Genomic DNA, 16,896 nt, shown 5'->3' with positions numbered 1-16,896 from the left:
GGTTACCACAGATTTCAATGTAAACAATATGCACGTGTTTATTTACTGGTAACATTCCCAAGTTCTGTCTCTGAGATATGGAACACAGAGAGCATAACTGGAACCAGTATGTAAACAAAATTAATTTTCTATGAATATTCTATTACTCCCCAAAAGAGGCGTGTTTTGAGAAACAGCTGTATTTACAAAGTGAAACCTATACAGACATTTATTCAAATAGAAAACTCTCTAAAATCATCTTTTCTCACATTAATACTCATTTATCAGAATTAAAGTCTTAAAGAAATCACTGTGTATACTCTAAGTATTTCTTTACTATACATTTTATACCCCCTCACCTGTTTCAATTTTTTAAAGAATTTGAAAACAAGACTTTAATTATTTCCAGCATACCCTATTTGCATATTTTCTGATAAAAAATGCCTAGAACCTGTTAAAAACTGTTTTGATAACATATTGAAAGCATATCAGAATATCAGAAATGTAATGTGTAGCAATCAATCATTACAACATTCAAGATTATATAAAGTATCCAATCGAACCTCTATCTCCAGTCCACATCTTACTGTATGCCTATTTGTCAATTAAAGAACACATTTTCTGCCTCAAATGGTCAATTTAGAATTCTTGTCACAACAGTATCATCTGTCACCATATATCTGACACAATTTAGCTACTATATATAATAGAAGTGTTCAAACAAAGCCATATTTGCAATAGTTGTATGTATGCAGATGCCAGTCTGAGATATAAATTCAGACACTTAAAATGTTGTACAGATAACTGCTAACATCTGATTTTTGCATAACTTCCAAGCATAGTTATTGTTTTCTATATCAAGAACTTTAAAATCATAAAATCATAGCATTTACAAGTTGAATTATTTGTTTTATGACCCAGGGGGTAGGCAATTTTCTATGTTTTTTGCCCCTGGGGCCTCAAATTTCATAAATCATTCTGCTGTTTCTAGCAATTTGGAATATTTAGTACATATTCAGGATAGAACACACTATTGTAAGTTTTCTTGAGATATTTTTGTTTTTCTAGCTTGTATTTATTATGCCGTGGTGACAAAAATGCAGATTTAGGTGTTGCGGCTTACTTTTGGGTTATCGAAAGGACACAAATACCCCATAAATAATATTCAGGAAGGATCTATGAGTTTCAATGACTGCAAAGAGTAAATATAAGCACTTCTTAACAATTTAACTTACAAATATGCAAATATTATGATTTAATTTTGTATCCAGGACTTTAAGTAAACTATGCATACTGTAAACTGTGAATTTATGCTGAGTCATCATATTTAAGGCCCAGGATTCTATCAATCTTCATTAAATATTTATAAAACTTCTTATTTGAGTTAATTTCTTTAAAATCTGTGAAATAAAGCAAATTTGGTTTAATTCTGAATATTCCCCTTTTTCACCCTATATAGGTTGCATTTCTGTAAATATTGACAATGCAATTTCCCATAGGAACTCCTTTTACGGCTACAACTGTACCACTTTTACTATGAAGTTTTGAAAAAAATCTTATCCTAGAATTGAAAGTTCATATGCACCACAATTTTTTCAAAGGTCAAAATATAGGGCTGTGCGGCATATTTTCAACGTTTATATGCCCTGAACTTCTCAGAGTTTAAACTTACACTAATTTTCTTAACTACCCCTACCTCGAATGAAAGGTTACCACAGATTTCAATGTAAACAATATGCACGTGTTTATTTACTGGTAACATTGCCAAGTTCTGTCTCTGCGATATGGAACACAGAGAGCATAACTGGGAACCAGTATGTAAACAAAATTAATTTTCTATGAATATTCTATTACTCCCCAAAAGAGGCGTGTTTTGAGAAACAGCTGTATTTACAAAGTGAAACCTGTATGAAGACAAGGTGAGACGCGCATATGACGTTCCAATTAATAATTCACAAGTACCTTCTATGGTATTAATCATCTATTATTTTAATCTTGGTTCTTAATAGTTCTTGTGTGAGAACAAGGGGAAGACGCGCATATAAAGTACCAAGTGATAATTAGCCATCTATGATGTTTACCATTTGAAATTATATGTTTGGTCTAGTTAGTTCTTGTATGAGGACAAGACGAAGACGCACATATGACGTTCCAATTAATAATTCACAAGTACCTTCTATGGTATTAATCATCTATTATTTTAATCTTGGTTCTTAATAGTTCTTGTGTGAGAACAAGGGGAAGACGCGCATATAAAGTACCAAGTGATAATTAGCCATCTATGATGTTTACCATTTGAAATTATATGTTTGGTCTAGTTAGTTCTTGTATGAGGACAAGACGAAGACGCACATATGACGTTCCAATTAATAATTCACAAGTACCTTCTATGGTATTAATCATCTATTATTTTAATCTTGGTTCTTAATAGTTCTTGTGTGAGAACAAGGGGAAGACGCGCATATAAAGTACCAAGCGATAATTAGCCAGGTACCATCTATGATGTTTACCATTTGAAATTATATGTTTGGTCTAGTTAGTTCTTGTATGAAGACAAGGTGAGACGGGCATATGACGTTCTAATTAATAATTCACAAGTACCTTCTATGGTATTATCTTATGTTATTTTACTCTTAGTTCTTAATAGTTCTTGTGTGAGAACAAGGTGAAGACGCGCATATAAAGTACCAAGTGATTATTAGCCAGATACCTTCTATGATGTTTACCATTTGAAATTATATGTTTGGTCTAGTTAGTCCTTGTATGAGGACAAGGCTAAGACGCACATATGACGTTCTAATTAATAATTAGCCAAGTACCATCTATGATGTTTAAATTCTGAAATTATATTTTTGATTCTCATTAGTTCTTGTATATAGACAAGGTAAAGGCCATTGATAATCTAGGATTTACAATAATGATATAGGCTTTGCAATAACCTTCAAATAAATACATATAAGTTTCCAACCCAGAAGTTGACTGAACTTTATTTTCTTAATTGTTTCATAACTGATTTATGAATCAACAAGTTTGTTATGTACACGTATACTAGTTATCAAAGGTACCAGGCTGATATTTTGATACGCCAGACGCGCGTTTCGTCTACATACGACTTGTCAGTGACGCTCAGATCAAAATATAACATATTATTGGGGTAATGGATGTTTCACGATGTCTATATCAAGAGAAAATCCTTAAGAATAGTAATCAACAATTGTCTACATAAAGATTAAGTACAATCACAGAAATAATACGAGGAAAACTCTAAAAGGAAAGTCCAAAATCAAAAGCTGAAATACATCAAACGAAATGATAACAACTTTAATATTACTGACTTGGTACATGCATTTTCTAATGTAGAAAGTGGTGGATTGAACATGAAATATCTGTACCAAATCAGGAATATGACAGTTGGTTGTATTTGAGCTTTTGATTTTGCCATTTGTAAAAAGACTTTCTTTTTAATCAAATGCAAATTATAATAATATATATAGACACATCACATAGTATTTTTTCACAAGTCATTAAATTGCAAGCCAAGTAAATTTTGTAGTTTTAACAAATGATTCAAGCTCTTTATCTGTCTGTCTGTCTGTCTGTCTGTCTGTTTGCCTGTTTGTTTGTTGAATATTGGTTAAACTATGAGGCGGTGACCATACAAAAGTTATATATATTTCAACCCTTGAACATTTGTTTAGTAATTATATTTAAACCTCATTTCTGTTTTGCCTACTCATAGTTTTTCTTCAGGTGAAAAACATTCCAAGAAAGTATACGAAATCTACACAACATTTTTTGTTTTGTATTCCTAATTCATTGATTTATTTTTCCTTAAACCATTTATATTTCAATTACTCATAACATTATGAAGTAAATACCTCTAGAACAAATATCTTTACACAAGGGGATGCAACACACATACACCGAATGTAATTTCTTACCTAAATATCAATATCCATATCCTTTAACCGCATCTGTATGTATTCTACTTACTCGTGAACCTCTGTTTTCAATGCACAAAGTAAAAATAAACAAGAATGTGTCCACAGTACACGGATGCCCCACTCGCACTATCATTTTCTATGTTTAGTGGACCGTGAAATTGAAATAAATTCTCTAATTTGGCATTAAAATTAGAATGATCTTATCAAAGGGAACATGTATACTAAGTTTTAAGTTAATTGGAATTCTACTTTATCAAAAACTACCTTGACCAAAAACTTTAACCTGAAATTTGCACTATCATTTTCTATGTTCACTGAACCGTAAAATTGGGGTCAAAACTCTAATTTGGCATTTAAATTAGAAAGATCATATCATAGGGCACATGTATACTAAGTTTCAAGTTGATTGGACTTCAACTTCATCAAAAACTACCTTGACCAAAAACTTTAAACTGAAGCGGGACAGACGGACGAACGAACGGACAGACGGACGAACAGACGAACGGACGCACAGACCAGAACAAATAATGCCCCTCTACTATCGTAGGTGGGGCATAAAAACAAAATACTGAACTCCTAGTGGAATTCCAAACGGAAAGTCTCTATCAAAAAATCAAACACGTCAAACTAATGGATAACAACTGTCATATTCCTGACTTGGTATAGGACGAATCGTAAACAACTGTCAAATTTCTAACTTGGTGCAGGCATTTCTCTTTTTTAAATGAAAGGTTATACCTGGTTTTATAGCTAGCTTAATCTCTTACTTGTTTGACAGTCGAAAATATAGCAATTTTACTGAACTCAAATCAACCAACATGTAATCATTGCAGAAAATTACAAAACCTTCATTGCTCGTACATATTCTATGTCCTCATTACAATATTCTTTGAACACGAAAATCCCTGTTCCTTTACCATTTTTAGTCTATGATTTTTATCTAAAAAGCCGTTTTAATCTCCAACCCTGCTACTCGTTTCACACACAATCTTACGAGAAAAAGAACTCGTAGTTAGTCATGAACATTTCAGTATAAATTACGATCCATAAGATGATAGAATGTCATCCAGAAGATACGCAAAATAATGACTATTGGAAGTTACTCAAACAACTAGATTGCTGATCCTTCTGAGAAGAGATAGTCACTACAACATACATTTCTATTAGACTATTGGACTTTCCGTTTTGAATTTTCCATGGAGTTCGGTATTTTTGTTATTTTACTGTTTTCGGTATATGTATATAAGATTGCACATGCTAATCATGCCAATATTGCTTATGATATTTTAAAAACAAATATATATGTCATTGTCAAATAGGTCTTTTCAATATTGAATTTTTTGCATTGTGATAATATTTAGTTTACTCCGTTTGAAATCAATAAGCACAATACACAGTTTGGTATATTAATTAAGTTTTTAGCAAAACAACGATTTTTTTCAAACTGTACATGTATAATAAACAGTAGACGATGCAGGGAAGAGAAGAATTTGAACAATAGTACCACATATTCATGAACATGTCCAATGTTAGGAACTTCTTCAGTTGTTCTCTTCTTTTGTGTCTTATCTTTTTTAATTTTAAAGAGATATGAAACAAGGCGTTTGAGAGTTTGGCTTTGTTAAGACATTTCCTGTCTAACTGATGTTCATCCCATATCTCCTTTAATTTATTTGTTATAAGAAATGTATATATTTAGACACTTTTTGTTTAAGAGGACGCATTTACTGATGCATTCTCTCTTTTTTCATGTATCCTCATAAGAAAGATCTTATATATTTACGAGTTAGTTGACCGTTATGGAATATCCGTTTCACAGCACCAATCCCAACCCGTTTTCCACGAATGTAACCTACCGAACTAGACTTATTGCCAGATGGGTACTATCATTAACAACAAGACACATTCCACACGTGGAGGAGGATCTGTCTACCCTTCCTGAGCACTTTATATCAACCCCAGTTTTGATGGGTTCGTGTTGTTCGGTGTTTTGTTATCTATATTGTGTTTTGTGTACTTTTGTGTGTCTGTTTGTCTTTTTCTTTGATGTTATATTTGTTATTCTCGTGGGATTTTGTCTGATGCTTGGTCCGTTTCTGTGTGTGTTACATTTTAGTGTTGTGTCGTTGTTCTCCTCTTATATCTAATGCGTTTCCCTCGATTTTAGTTTGTTACCCCGATTTTGTTTTTTGTCCATGGATTTATGAGTTTTGAACAGCGGTATACTACTGTTGCCTTTATTTAGCCATTGAGTTGTCAGGTTGTTTTACATTTTTGATTATGAATGTCCCTTTGATATATGCCTCTGTTTTACAATGTTTTTCTCACTGCTTGCTTTTCTTGTTGTTAATTATAAATAATAATATAACAAGATATATAAACTTGATCACTGCTTTGATCTTCAAATTTGTTACATGTACAATTCAGTCTCCATATAATGCCCTTACATATCAATATTTCTCACCTCTCAAAGGTGTAATACCACCATTTATTTTCCCCTATTAGTCTTTGTTAAATTTGCACTTTTCAAAAAAATGTGCAGAATTTATCTTTGTTTCAAATAAAGAAATACTTGGCATGAGTAAAGTTTTATCCTGTCCAGTACTATAGAAAACAAATTTCATAATATTTCATTGCATATAAGAAAATAACCATCGTTGGAAGTTAACCAATCAAATGTCTCCCCTTATTTCATCTGTGTACAAGGTTTAGTCACCATGTAACCTCAAGATTACAAAGTTTTCTATAGAAATTCCAAATAAAAAATAATGGTGTTTTGAAATACCCAAGACATATGTTTATGACACAGAAATGTTTTTACTGCAATAAAATGTAGGATTAATTACCTACAACTGTCAAATTCAAGGGAATATTTTTTTAGACCTACTTTCGTATACAACCGGATGTGACATACCATGATTTGGTGGTATTACACCTCAAAGGCACTCTTGTGTAATCTAACTGTTACTAACAGACAAATATATGACCAACATAATTAACTAATGGTTTAACCTGATAATAGTGTTAGACTTTTCCATAACTGTCTTTAAGTGTTAATTGGGTGAAAAACACAAATACTGAACTAAAAAGAAAAGTCCATAAAATTGAACAAAAGCAAATGCCCGACTTTACCAACCAATGGAAACCAACTGTCATATTCCATATGGAAGGGACCAGATACAATACATGTGCATGAAATCATCACTAAATCACAGATACGGTAGCTACAAATTCAAGATCTTGGGTTAAAGAAATAAGATCCCTTTTTCATTTTGTATTTTGCCAATTCAAAAGACAGTATCTTTTAATCGTATGACTACAATTTGATAAATATAACACCTTATAGGTCGTGCGTCTGGACGCCTTTTACTTACCTTCACCCGAAACGCTTAAAACCTAACAGTTGATATGTCATGCGTCTTTGCGCCATTTTTTTTACCATCATCGTGAACGCTCAATCCCTAATAGTTGAAAACAAAAGGTAATTCATACATTAAGCTTATTACCAAAAGGTAATATCAAATGAATAGGCAACTTCATGTAATGTAAAATTTGTATGAGGGAGCTGAATTTTTAGTTTTGTAATAATTATTTGGAATTTATTTTTAGAAAAAAATATAGGCTCTCAAGAGCCTGTGTCGCTCACCTGTATTTACTGATGCTTTGGAAATCGTGTAAATTAGGATTAACATTATAATTAATAGTATTAAATATTGGATATTATTAGAAACTAAAACAATATCTAAGATAATAGCAAAAAAACTGCAAAACTTCCGTAAAAAAACCTCAGGGGCAGCAACCCAACAACGGGTTGTCAGATTCGTCTGAAATCTGATGAACATTTTTACCCAATGTCTCTAAATGCTTTAGTTTAAGAGATATAAGCCAAAAACTGCATGTTACCCCTATGTTTTATTTTTATCCATGTCGGCCATTTTGTTTGGCAGGCAGGGTCATCTGACACATTTTTAAACTAAATACCCTAGTAATGATTGTGGCCAAGTTTGGTTAAATTTGGCATAGTTGTTTCAGAGAAGAAGATTTTTGTACAAGATTACAAAAAGTGACGAAAAGTTGTTAAAATTTGACTATAAAGGGCAATAACTCCTTAACGGGTCGACAGACAATTTGGTCATTTCTACTTATTTGTAGATCTTACTTTGCCGAACATTATTGCAGTTTACAGTTTATCTCTATCTATAATAGTATTCAAGATAATAACCAAAAACTAAAAAAATTCCTTAAAATTACTTATTCTAGTGCAGCAACCCAACAACGGGTTGTCAGATTAGTTTGAAAATTTGTTGGCAGATAGATTTTAACCTGGTGAACATTTTTACCCAATCAGATTTGCTCTAAATGCTCTAGCTTCAAAGATGTAAGCCAAAAACTGCATTTTACCCTATATCTATTTTTAGCCATGTCGGCCATTTTGTTTGGTAGGCGGGGTCATCGGACACATTTTTAAACTAGATACCCTAGTTATGATTGTGGCCAAGTTTGGTTAAATTTTGCCCTGTAGTTTCAGAGGAGAAGATTTTTGTAAAAGTTAATAGACGATGACGACGACAAACGACGGACGACGGAGGCTTAGTGATGAGAAAAGCTCACTTGACCTTTCAGGTGAGGTGAGCTAAAAAGGTACATAACAAGTATTTAATAATTGCTTTCAGTGGGTGCTTGGGAACTTATTGCAACCAAGGACAAATGGAAGATTTTCGATGCCGTTGTGAATGATAAAATTTTTAAAGATCAAATGGGAAAATTCATAGAGAAATCTGTTAATCCATAACTGTAGAAATATTATAATATTCTTGAACTGTAAATTCGTAACAATTTTGTTGATAGTTTTCTTCCTATTTATAATATGTATGCAGTATTTGACAAATGGCGTTAAATTAGCCACAATCACTCAATTATTTATAACTAATAAAGTTTATAACTAAAGGCATATTTGGTGCATCAAATAAGCGTCAACAGCTCTCTATGTTGTATTATAATCTGGTTAAACTTTTTAGGTTTAATTTTTTATTTTAAACATTTATGTCATTTTGAACATACATTGTATTTAGGAAGTAACTTTCAGGTCGATTTCTACAGTAAAAATATAGGGTATTCACTGAGTTTATTTAATATTTTTACCCAAAATATAAAAATATCTTAAAGTGATTGTCATAAAATGTCATTTAAATCAAAACACTTTGATGTTCCAGATGTTAAATTACACATAAAAACCACAAATAGATAAAGCGGTCAAAAAGTAATCCAAAGTTCAAGAAGAATTATAGCATTATCGTTTTTGAACAACCCGGATATGAAAATACACAAATAACTACAATTCATACATACATTTTAAAGCAAGTCAACAAATCGTCTAATTTTAAAAAGACAATTATACAACCGACGCAGATTTTCATGACAAAACTAATACACCATTCTGGATACACCTTTTTGTTACGCAAGGATGTTAGGTTTTGTTTGATTAATTTGCTTTTAGAATGGAGAATGGAAACAGACATTTGTCAAAGAGACAATAACTCGATCAAACGACAAAAAAACACCAAAAGGCCACCAATTGGTCTTGAACGCAGCGAGACAATCCAGCGTGATTCAGCTGGTCCCTGAGCAGTAATGTTTACCAATTCTGCGGAATAATTTGCTTTGGGGGGGGGGGGGGGCGGGAGGGCTCCGAATTTTTTTTTTGAAGGGCGTAAAATATATCATCATAATTTCAGCTTTAATCAACTACAATTGATAATTATTTTTTATATATACGTCAAAAGAATTTGTTTTAAGCCCCCTACATACGATTTTACCAGGGCTTTTATTTTAATTCAGATCGATATTCCTTTTCTTCTGATTTGATAATAATTATAATTTTTCAACATTCATTTACATGTGACTTATTCTTAATCTCACAAAATTACTATTTTTGCCCAACGAACTTTTTAAAAACATGTTGAGTGTGACAGTTCGTTGTGACATGTCCAAAGTATTCAGTGCCATTACACAAACATTCCATGTTTTGGCAATGTTTGACGCTGACAACGCATCATCACACTTTTTGTATATGGTCGTATATACATGTCCAAAGAAAGAGTCCTGTCGTGTAGTGGTTGTCGTTGGTTGCTTTGAGTTTCCGACATATTTATTCTTGGTGCATTGGTAGAAGCAGCAAAAAACAAATTGTTGGTACGAACTTATGATAAAAGAGGGACGAAAGATACCAAAGGGAAAGTCAAACTCACAAATCCAAAACAAACTGACAACGCCATGGCTAAAAATGAAAAAGACAAACAGAAAAACAATAGTACACACGACACAACATAGAAAACTAAAGAATAAACAACACGAACCCCACCAAAAACTAGGGGTGATCTCATGTGCTCCGGAAGGGTAAGCAGATTATATTATTATAAGGTGACTATGGAGTGATTAGTTAGGTGCATGCAAATGCCAAAGTTGCAGGATTAATGGAACCATCAATAGTGTGTATGGAAAATTTAAGACTGAATCCCTGTTTCTTGTATCTTGCAAATGAAATGAATAACTTTGCATTAAAAAGAATATTGGCAAATGGATGGAATGTTTGTTGAAATTTATCATACATTGTTTTATTCTGATTGCTCATTTCTTACTTCTTACATTGAAATCGGCAGGGGAATTCACAAAATATTTCCAACTAAAAATAATCACAGAGATACTTCAAAATTAATAATCTTTCAAGATTAACATTCTAAGTCGTAAATCATCTTTTGAAGGCTCACGATTTTAAGTTCAAGGATTCTGTCTGGAATGCATACATTAAATCAGGAACTAAAAATGATTTAAAGCTAAGACGAATATAAATGTTTGCTCAATACAACAACACGGAAATCAAGTTCGGTTCTGTCATAGAAATTACCACTCATTTAGATAGGACGTAAAGCAATACTTATTTCCGATCATAGATTCGTATACTTCGATTCTGATTAGTTTGAGTTAGTACCTGATAGACTAATTATCTAAAAATAGTACTTAATGGCACATAATTGTGCGATTTTTATGTACTTAGATTTGCATATATTTTGAGGGAGTATGATTGAGAAAAAACAGCCTGACATGTAATTAATAAATATAGAAGTCAGACGTGTTTATTTATGCACTGAGTGATGAGAGTTTCGGATTTTTTAAAGATTTCAAGGCTAATAGACGCTTTGGTACTATCTTAAGTTGAATAATATAACTTAATGGCAAATGTTGGCACTATAACTGTCTGAAACAACGATTCACATCACAGATCATCACAGAAACCGGAAGATTTATGACGTCAAAATTCTACCCACACCAGTCATTCTGACCGAAATATCTTGTCAAGATGACTTTTTTATACTACTAATCTATTAAGTATTGGTACTTATTTACCTCTTTTTGATCAGCTTCTACCATAAATAAGTATTTATATAAATAAGAAATATGTCCTTTTCATTTCATCACTTTCTTAAACACTTATCGTAAATTAAATTAAAGAATGCTAAATTTATTGACATATTTTAATGACTGTTTTACTTTGTGATATTCGCTTCCATTTATTACACTCTATATAATTTTATATAAGCTATTTTTTATTTAGAGTAAGACGCTGCGTTGTAGTGCACGGGGTAAACCATCGAAACTGACACATGAAGCCCATGAGTGTGCGCACAAATCGGCAGCAGTCCTTTTGTGCCAATTACTGTTTTTCAGGGGTATCATTTGCGCCAAATTTTGTTTTCCAAATGTATCAATTGCGCCAATATTCGGAACTCATTTGCGCCAATTTACCTGTACACATATCTATCATAAATATTAATGATTAATATTTATTCTTTTTTTTGGCTAAAAAAAGTATCATATGTTCGGAGATATTTCACCATGAAGATGAGCATCTGGAGAGAAATGACTTGAACTGCATTAGACAGTCCATGTACATAGAGAGAAGAAAACTTATTAATTTGGTTTTGCTGAGTATTTAATACAAGATATGCCAAAAGAAGAAAATAGAAGCTTTTGCTGATTATGTTTTAGCCACATACATGTATGTTGATGACACAGTGCTTTGTTCCTACCATCTGTATGGGCTGAAACTCTATCTACCGCATTATTATATAATGATCTGTTTTCTGCATTTCATCCTTCAATGTTTGTCTTTTTGGACAATAAAGTGAAGTTACAAGCTACTACATACATTAAATTGGGAAGTACCCATGCAGCAGCAGTAAGAATAAAGTATGTTTCAGAAAAGGAAACATTTGTCGTGTTAACTGCCGTTTCCAAATCGAAATAAAGGAGGAGGGAAGTCATTTTTCTTCTAATTGGCGCAATCGTATGTTTTATTTTTGGCGCAAATGATGCCATGTAAATTTAAAACAGGTGGCGCAAACGTAGCATTGGAGAAAAAAAGTTGTGGCGCAAACGGATCTCTCCCCACAAATCAAGAGGGAGGTATGCGCACTTTCCCTTATATTTGTTGCTATCAAATGCTCAGTATGGGAAAGATGTGATATTTTATGTATAAAAAATAGTCTACAAATTCGGTTTAAAAGTTTTGTAACATTTCTTTAAATATCAATACTTTGCTGATCAGAATATTAAACCTTTTGCATGCTTTTGGTGTTAAGATTATGCTGCATCAAGGACGCAATTTCGTCAATCAATATGTATTTGAATGACAATACCTACGTAGACTTTCAATAGACCATTCTAATAAATTTTAGGAACGTTTCATTTTTTTTTTTGAGAGAGATCATACCGGTGTTATGTTGCCGCAGATTTTTTTGCGCTTTTGACTGATAACCGACCGTATTCTGTAAAAATACGCAGATATTATCGAGTGCAAAATAACATTCCTTATCGCTTGTTGTTGTAAGTTCGTTTCTTCAATGAATACTCATAAATTTTTTTTTAAGAACATAGATAAATGATATTAAAACCGTGAGAAATGTATATATATCATTAACAAATCATGAATACCGAAAATTGTGTTAAATTATGCGGACGAATATCCCTAGAAATGATCTGCTATATCTATATATATATGACTGTTATACAAATATGTATATAACAACAACAAAAAACAGAAATTACGTACATTTGTATATACATAAATTTGTAATACATAAGGAGAATCACCCTGCTTGTGAGATGAATACTTGGAAAATTTGTTCATCCTAATATAGCAACTAGACACTGTCAAGGGAGTTATTCAACCGCACTGTATCGTACAAAATAATAGACACTGTGCATATATACCATGCATTCACTCCAAGGTCCAACGTGTGTTTGAATAGACCGAAAGTCTGTCTATATAAATATATAACAAGTGGTAAGAATATCGTAAGCATTTGTGACCTACCGATTACACTTATCTTTTTTTTTTCTTAAAGGAGCAACACGATGGGAACCACATGTAGAACAGGATATGCTCACGTTTCCGAGATCACCCAGGTTTTTGATGGAGTTCGTATTTCTATGTTTTGTTTTGTGTACTTTTGTTTGTCTTTTTGTCGTTTTTTACTTTGTTTTGCCCCAGAATTAAGTTTGTTTTCGACTTATGATATAAATAAGACTATGTGCCAATGAGACAACCCCAAAACCAAGTAACAGTTTTAATAAAAGTCAACAATTATAGGTCAAAGTACGGCCTCCAACACGGAGCCTTGACTTACACGGAACAGCTGGATATAAAGGGTCAAATAATGACTAGTGTAAAACAATTCAAATAGGAATACAAAAACGCTAACCACAACAACAAATGCTAACCACTGAACAAATACTCTTAATTTTGAATGTTCCTTTGGTATCTCATACCTACATTGTGATATTTTCAGTGATCGTTTCGCTCAGAACTGGCTGTTTGGTCTTTAAGTAGATATATCATGTATCAGTGTTTTACTGAAACTCAAAACCTACGTTTTCAACTGGACGGTGACAAAAAATGCAGACGGTAAAATCATTTTAATAAATTGCGTGGGAAATTGTTTAGCGTGTGTAACATAGAACTAATATTTTAATCCTATTTATCCTTTACTATAAATTGTCACCTTATTTTTTCCCTAGTTTGTTTCACTTGTTATCCTTAAGTAGATGTTAAATTAATACAAATGATCTCTATTACTGATTTTTTTTAACTGCGCGACGAATCATGTTACGCCGTCAACTGTTTTCAAACTTTTTTATGAATGGAATATAAGATTAATTGACCCGATAAATTCCGTATTAGGACAATTGAACACTGTGTAACGAATTTATCCTGATTTTGATATTTAAATTCAATATAAGGACAATATCAACCTAATATATTTTAGATATTCAATCTAAAACTGTGAAAAATTAAAATATTAGGACTATGAAGCAACTCATTTTTAATTTTTTTTTTATTAGGTCAATGGTATAAGGGAGATAATCCCAATTGACGTAATAAATAAGGGAGATAATTCCTATTGACGTAATAAAAAATTGTACTGAAATTTATTAGGACAAGATCAGCCAATCAAATTGCGAGAAATTACTCTAAATCAGGATAAAAGATTATAGCATTATCCGCTCAACCCACCTAATAAATCACCTCTTTTTTTACGCATTAAAGGAATAATTGATAGAGAGATTATAATCCGAAGATATACATTCTACATATCATGTTACGCCGTCAACTGTTTTCAAACTTTTTTATGAATGGAATATATAATTAGAGAATATCATATGGCTTTTTCAATATCGCATCAACCATGATTTCACGTTGAATGAATGAAACTTTTTTTTACACCAGTCTAGACATTTTGCCGATGTTAAGTGTTTAAACTTTCAAATTTCTTGCATGCTAACTTGTTGGTTTTTATATAGACTAAACCGTTGGTTTTCCTGTAGTTTGAATAGTTTACACTAGTATTTTGGGGGGGCTTTATAGCTTGCTGTTCGTTGTGAGCCGAGGCTCCGTGTTGAAGGCCGTACTTTGAACTATAATACTTTTTTTTTAAATTGTGACTTGGATGGAGAGTTATAATGAATTTGAAATAAAAAGGCAGGACAGGAGCTTTGAGATGAAAAAAGAAAGAAGAAAGTTTATGTAAAAAAAGTCAGAACAAAAGGCAGGACCGAAAAGAGTGAAAACTAATAAGCCAGGACCAAATTTACATTCTAGCCTGTCTCCAATAAAATCAAAATGGTAGCTCACTTACAACAATCGGGAACATATATCCTCATGTATCTGTCGTACACGCACTGATAGCAGTTAATAGGGAGTGCACTTAGGAGAGAGAGAGAAAAACAGAATTATATATTCTGCACTAACTATTGCTTTACGCACTTTGATTGAGACATGAGTCGCTTGATGAGTTATGTAAACAATGATACGTTCATATCAGATTTTTGGTACAAATAAAAATTCCTAATCACTACTCAAATGTTGTTTTTTTTTTAATTCATCTAGTGTGACTCTTGCTTCACATTTCATTTTCTGCTTGATCTTTAATTATTTAAATCTCTGTTTTTTATATTTCTCTGTTTTATATTTTTGATTTGTTCAAAACAATTCTCTCTCTCTCTCTCTCTCTCTCTCTCTCTCTCTCTCATATTTATTTTCAATTGTCCTAACAATTCACAATTCATAAAAATAATTACTAATATTCCTAACAACTCCCCTTGTTCATTGTTTTATCAGATTGTTCCATCCCACGACACGCACTATCATCATCAACAGCAAAAATAACATGACATCACAGAAGGTATATATGATATCATGTCACGTTAAATGTTAACCGGATCTTTCTCATTCCGATAATGATTTATTTAATTTGATTTTCCGCTTCATTACTAAATTGGGTGGATAAATCAGAATTATAGAATTTTGATTATGTAATAATTGCTGAGGTCATCATGTTTTGTCTGCTAACAAATACATTAAGCAATTAGAAACTAGATTATAATTGATATAAATCATAATAATTGTGCTATAAAACATAATTGTTGTATGAGTTTTACCATCTGAATACTACGCCCAGCCATTTGGATTGAAAGTGGAGGCGAAGTCGCTAAATTGAAGGGACCGAATATGGTACCTTGCTCTTTTGATTGATCGGTTAATAGTTAATGATTTAACGCCACTTTCAGCACACAACGCTTTGTCATGGCGGCCAGTTTTTTTTTATTGATAGAGACTCGGACAAAACCATCGACCTTCGGAATAGAAACTGGAAATATTTTGTCGTACTTGTTGTATTACTCTCTTCTGTACATTCTGATGAAGAGCAAACGATATGAATCTGGACCTCTTTTAGAGGTATTCTGTAAAAGAAGCAATAACACACTCAGTGATGCAACTTGGTAGACTGAGGATTACTGTAGAGATACACAACTTTCTTTTTCTACACAAACAAAGAGATTTTTTTTTAACTTGCATTTAATAACGTTGAACATTCGTTGTTTCTGTTCAATATAATAAATTATCTTGTTTTGTATTTCATGTCGTACTAAATTAAATGTTATGGAGTGAAGTGTTTTCTTCTTTTGGTATTAATTGTGTTTATCCACAGATCAAGGTAATTAGTTAAAAGGGTCGAGTACTCATAAAAGTAGTTTAAACTCTACTACCATTTTACTGTGTTAGCTTTTATCTTGGAACTGGGTTGGTTGTTATAATATTTGTTATCTAACAACAGCGTTAGTTGTTATAGATTGCTGTTATCTCAGAAGTGCGTTAGTTATTATACATAGCTGTTATCTCAGAACTGTGTAAGTTGTTATATATAGCTGTTGTCTCAGAACTGCGTTAGTTGTCATAAATAGCTGATATCTCAGAACTGCGTTAGTTGTTATAAATAGCTGATATCTCAGAAATGCGTTAGTTGTTATTAATAGCTGATATCTCAGAAATGCGTTAGTTGTTATAAATAGTTGTTATCTCAGAACTGCGTTAGTTGTTATAAATAGCTGATATCTCAGAAATGCGTTAGTTGTT

Source organism: Mytilus edulis, chromosome 4 (assembly GCF_963676685.1).
Source record: "Mytilus edulis chromosome 4, xbMytEdul2.2, whole genome shotgun sequence".
NCBI classification, from domain to species: domain Eukaryota; kingdom Metazoa; phylum Mollusca; class Bivalvia; order Mytilida; family Mytilidae; genus Mytilus; species Mytilus edulis.
The sequence above is the reverse complement of the archived record's forward strand: the minus strand, read 5'-3'. Positions refer to the sequence as shown.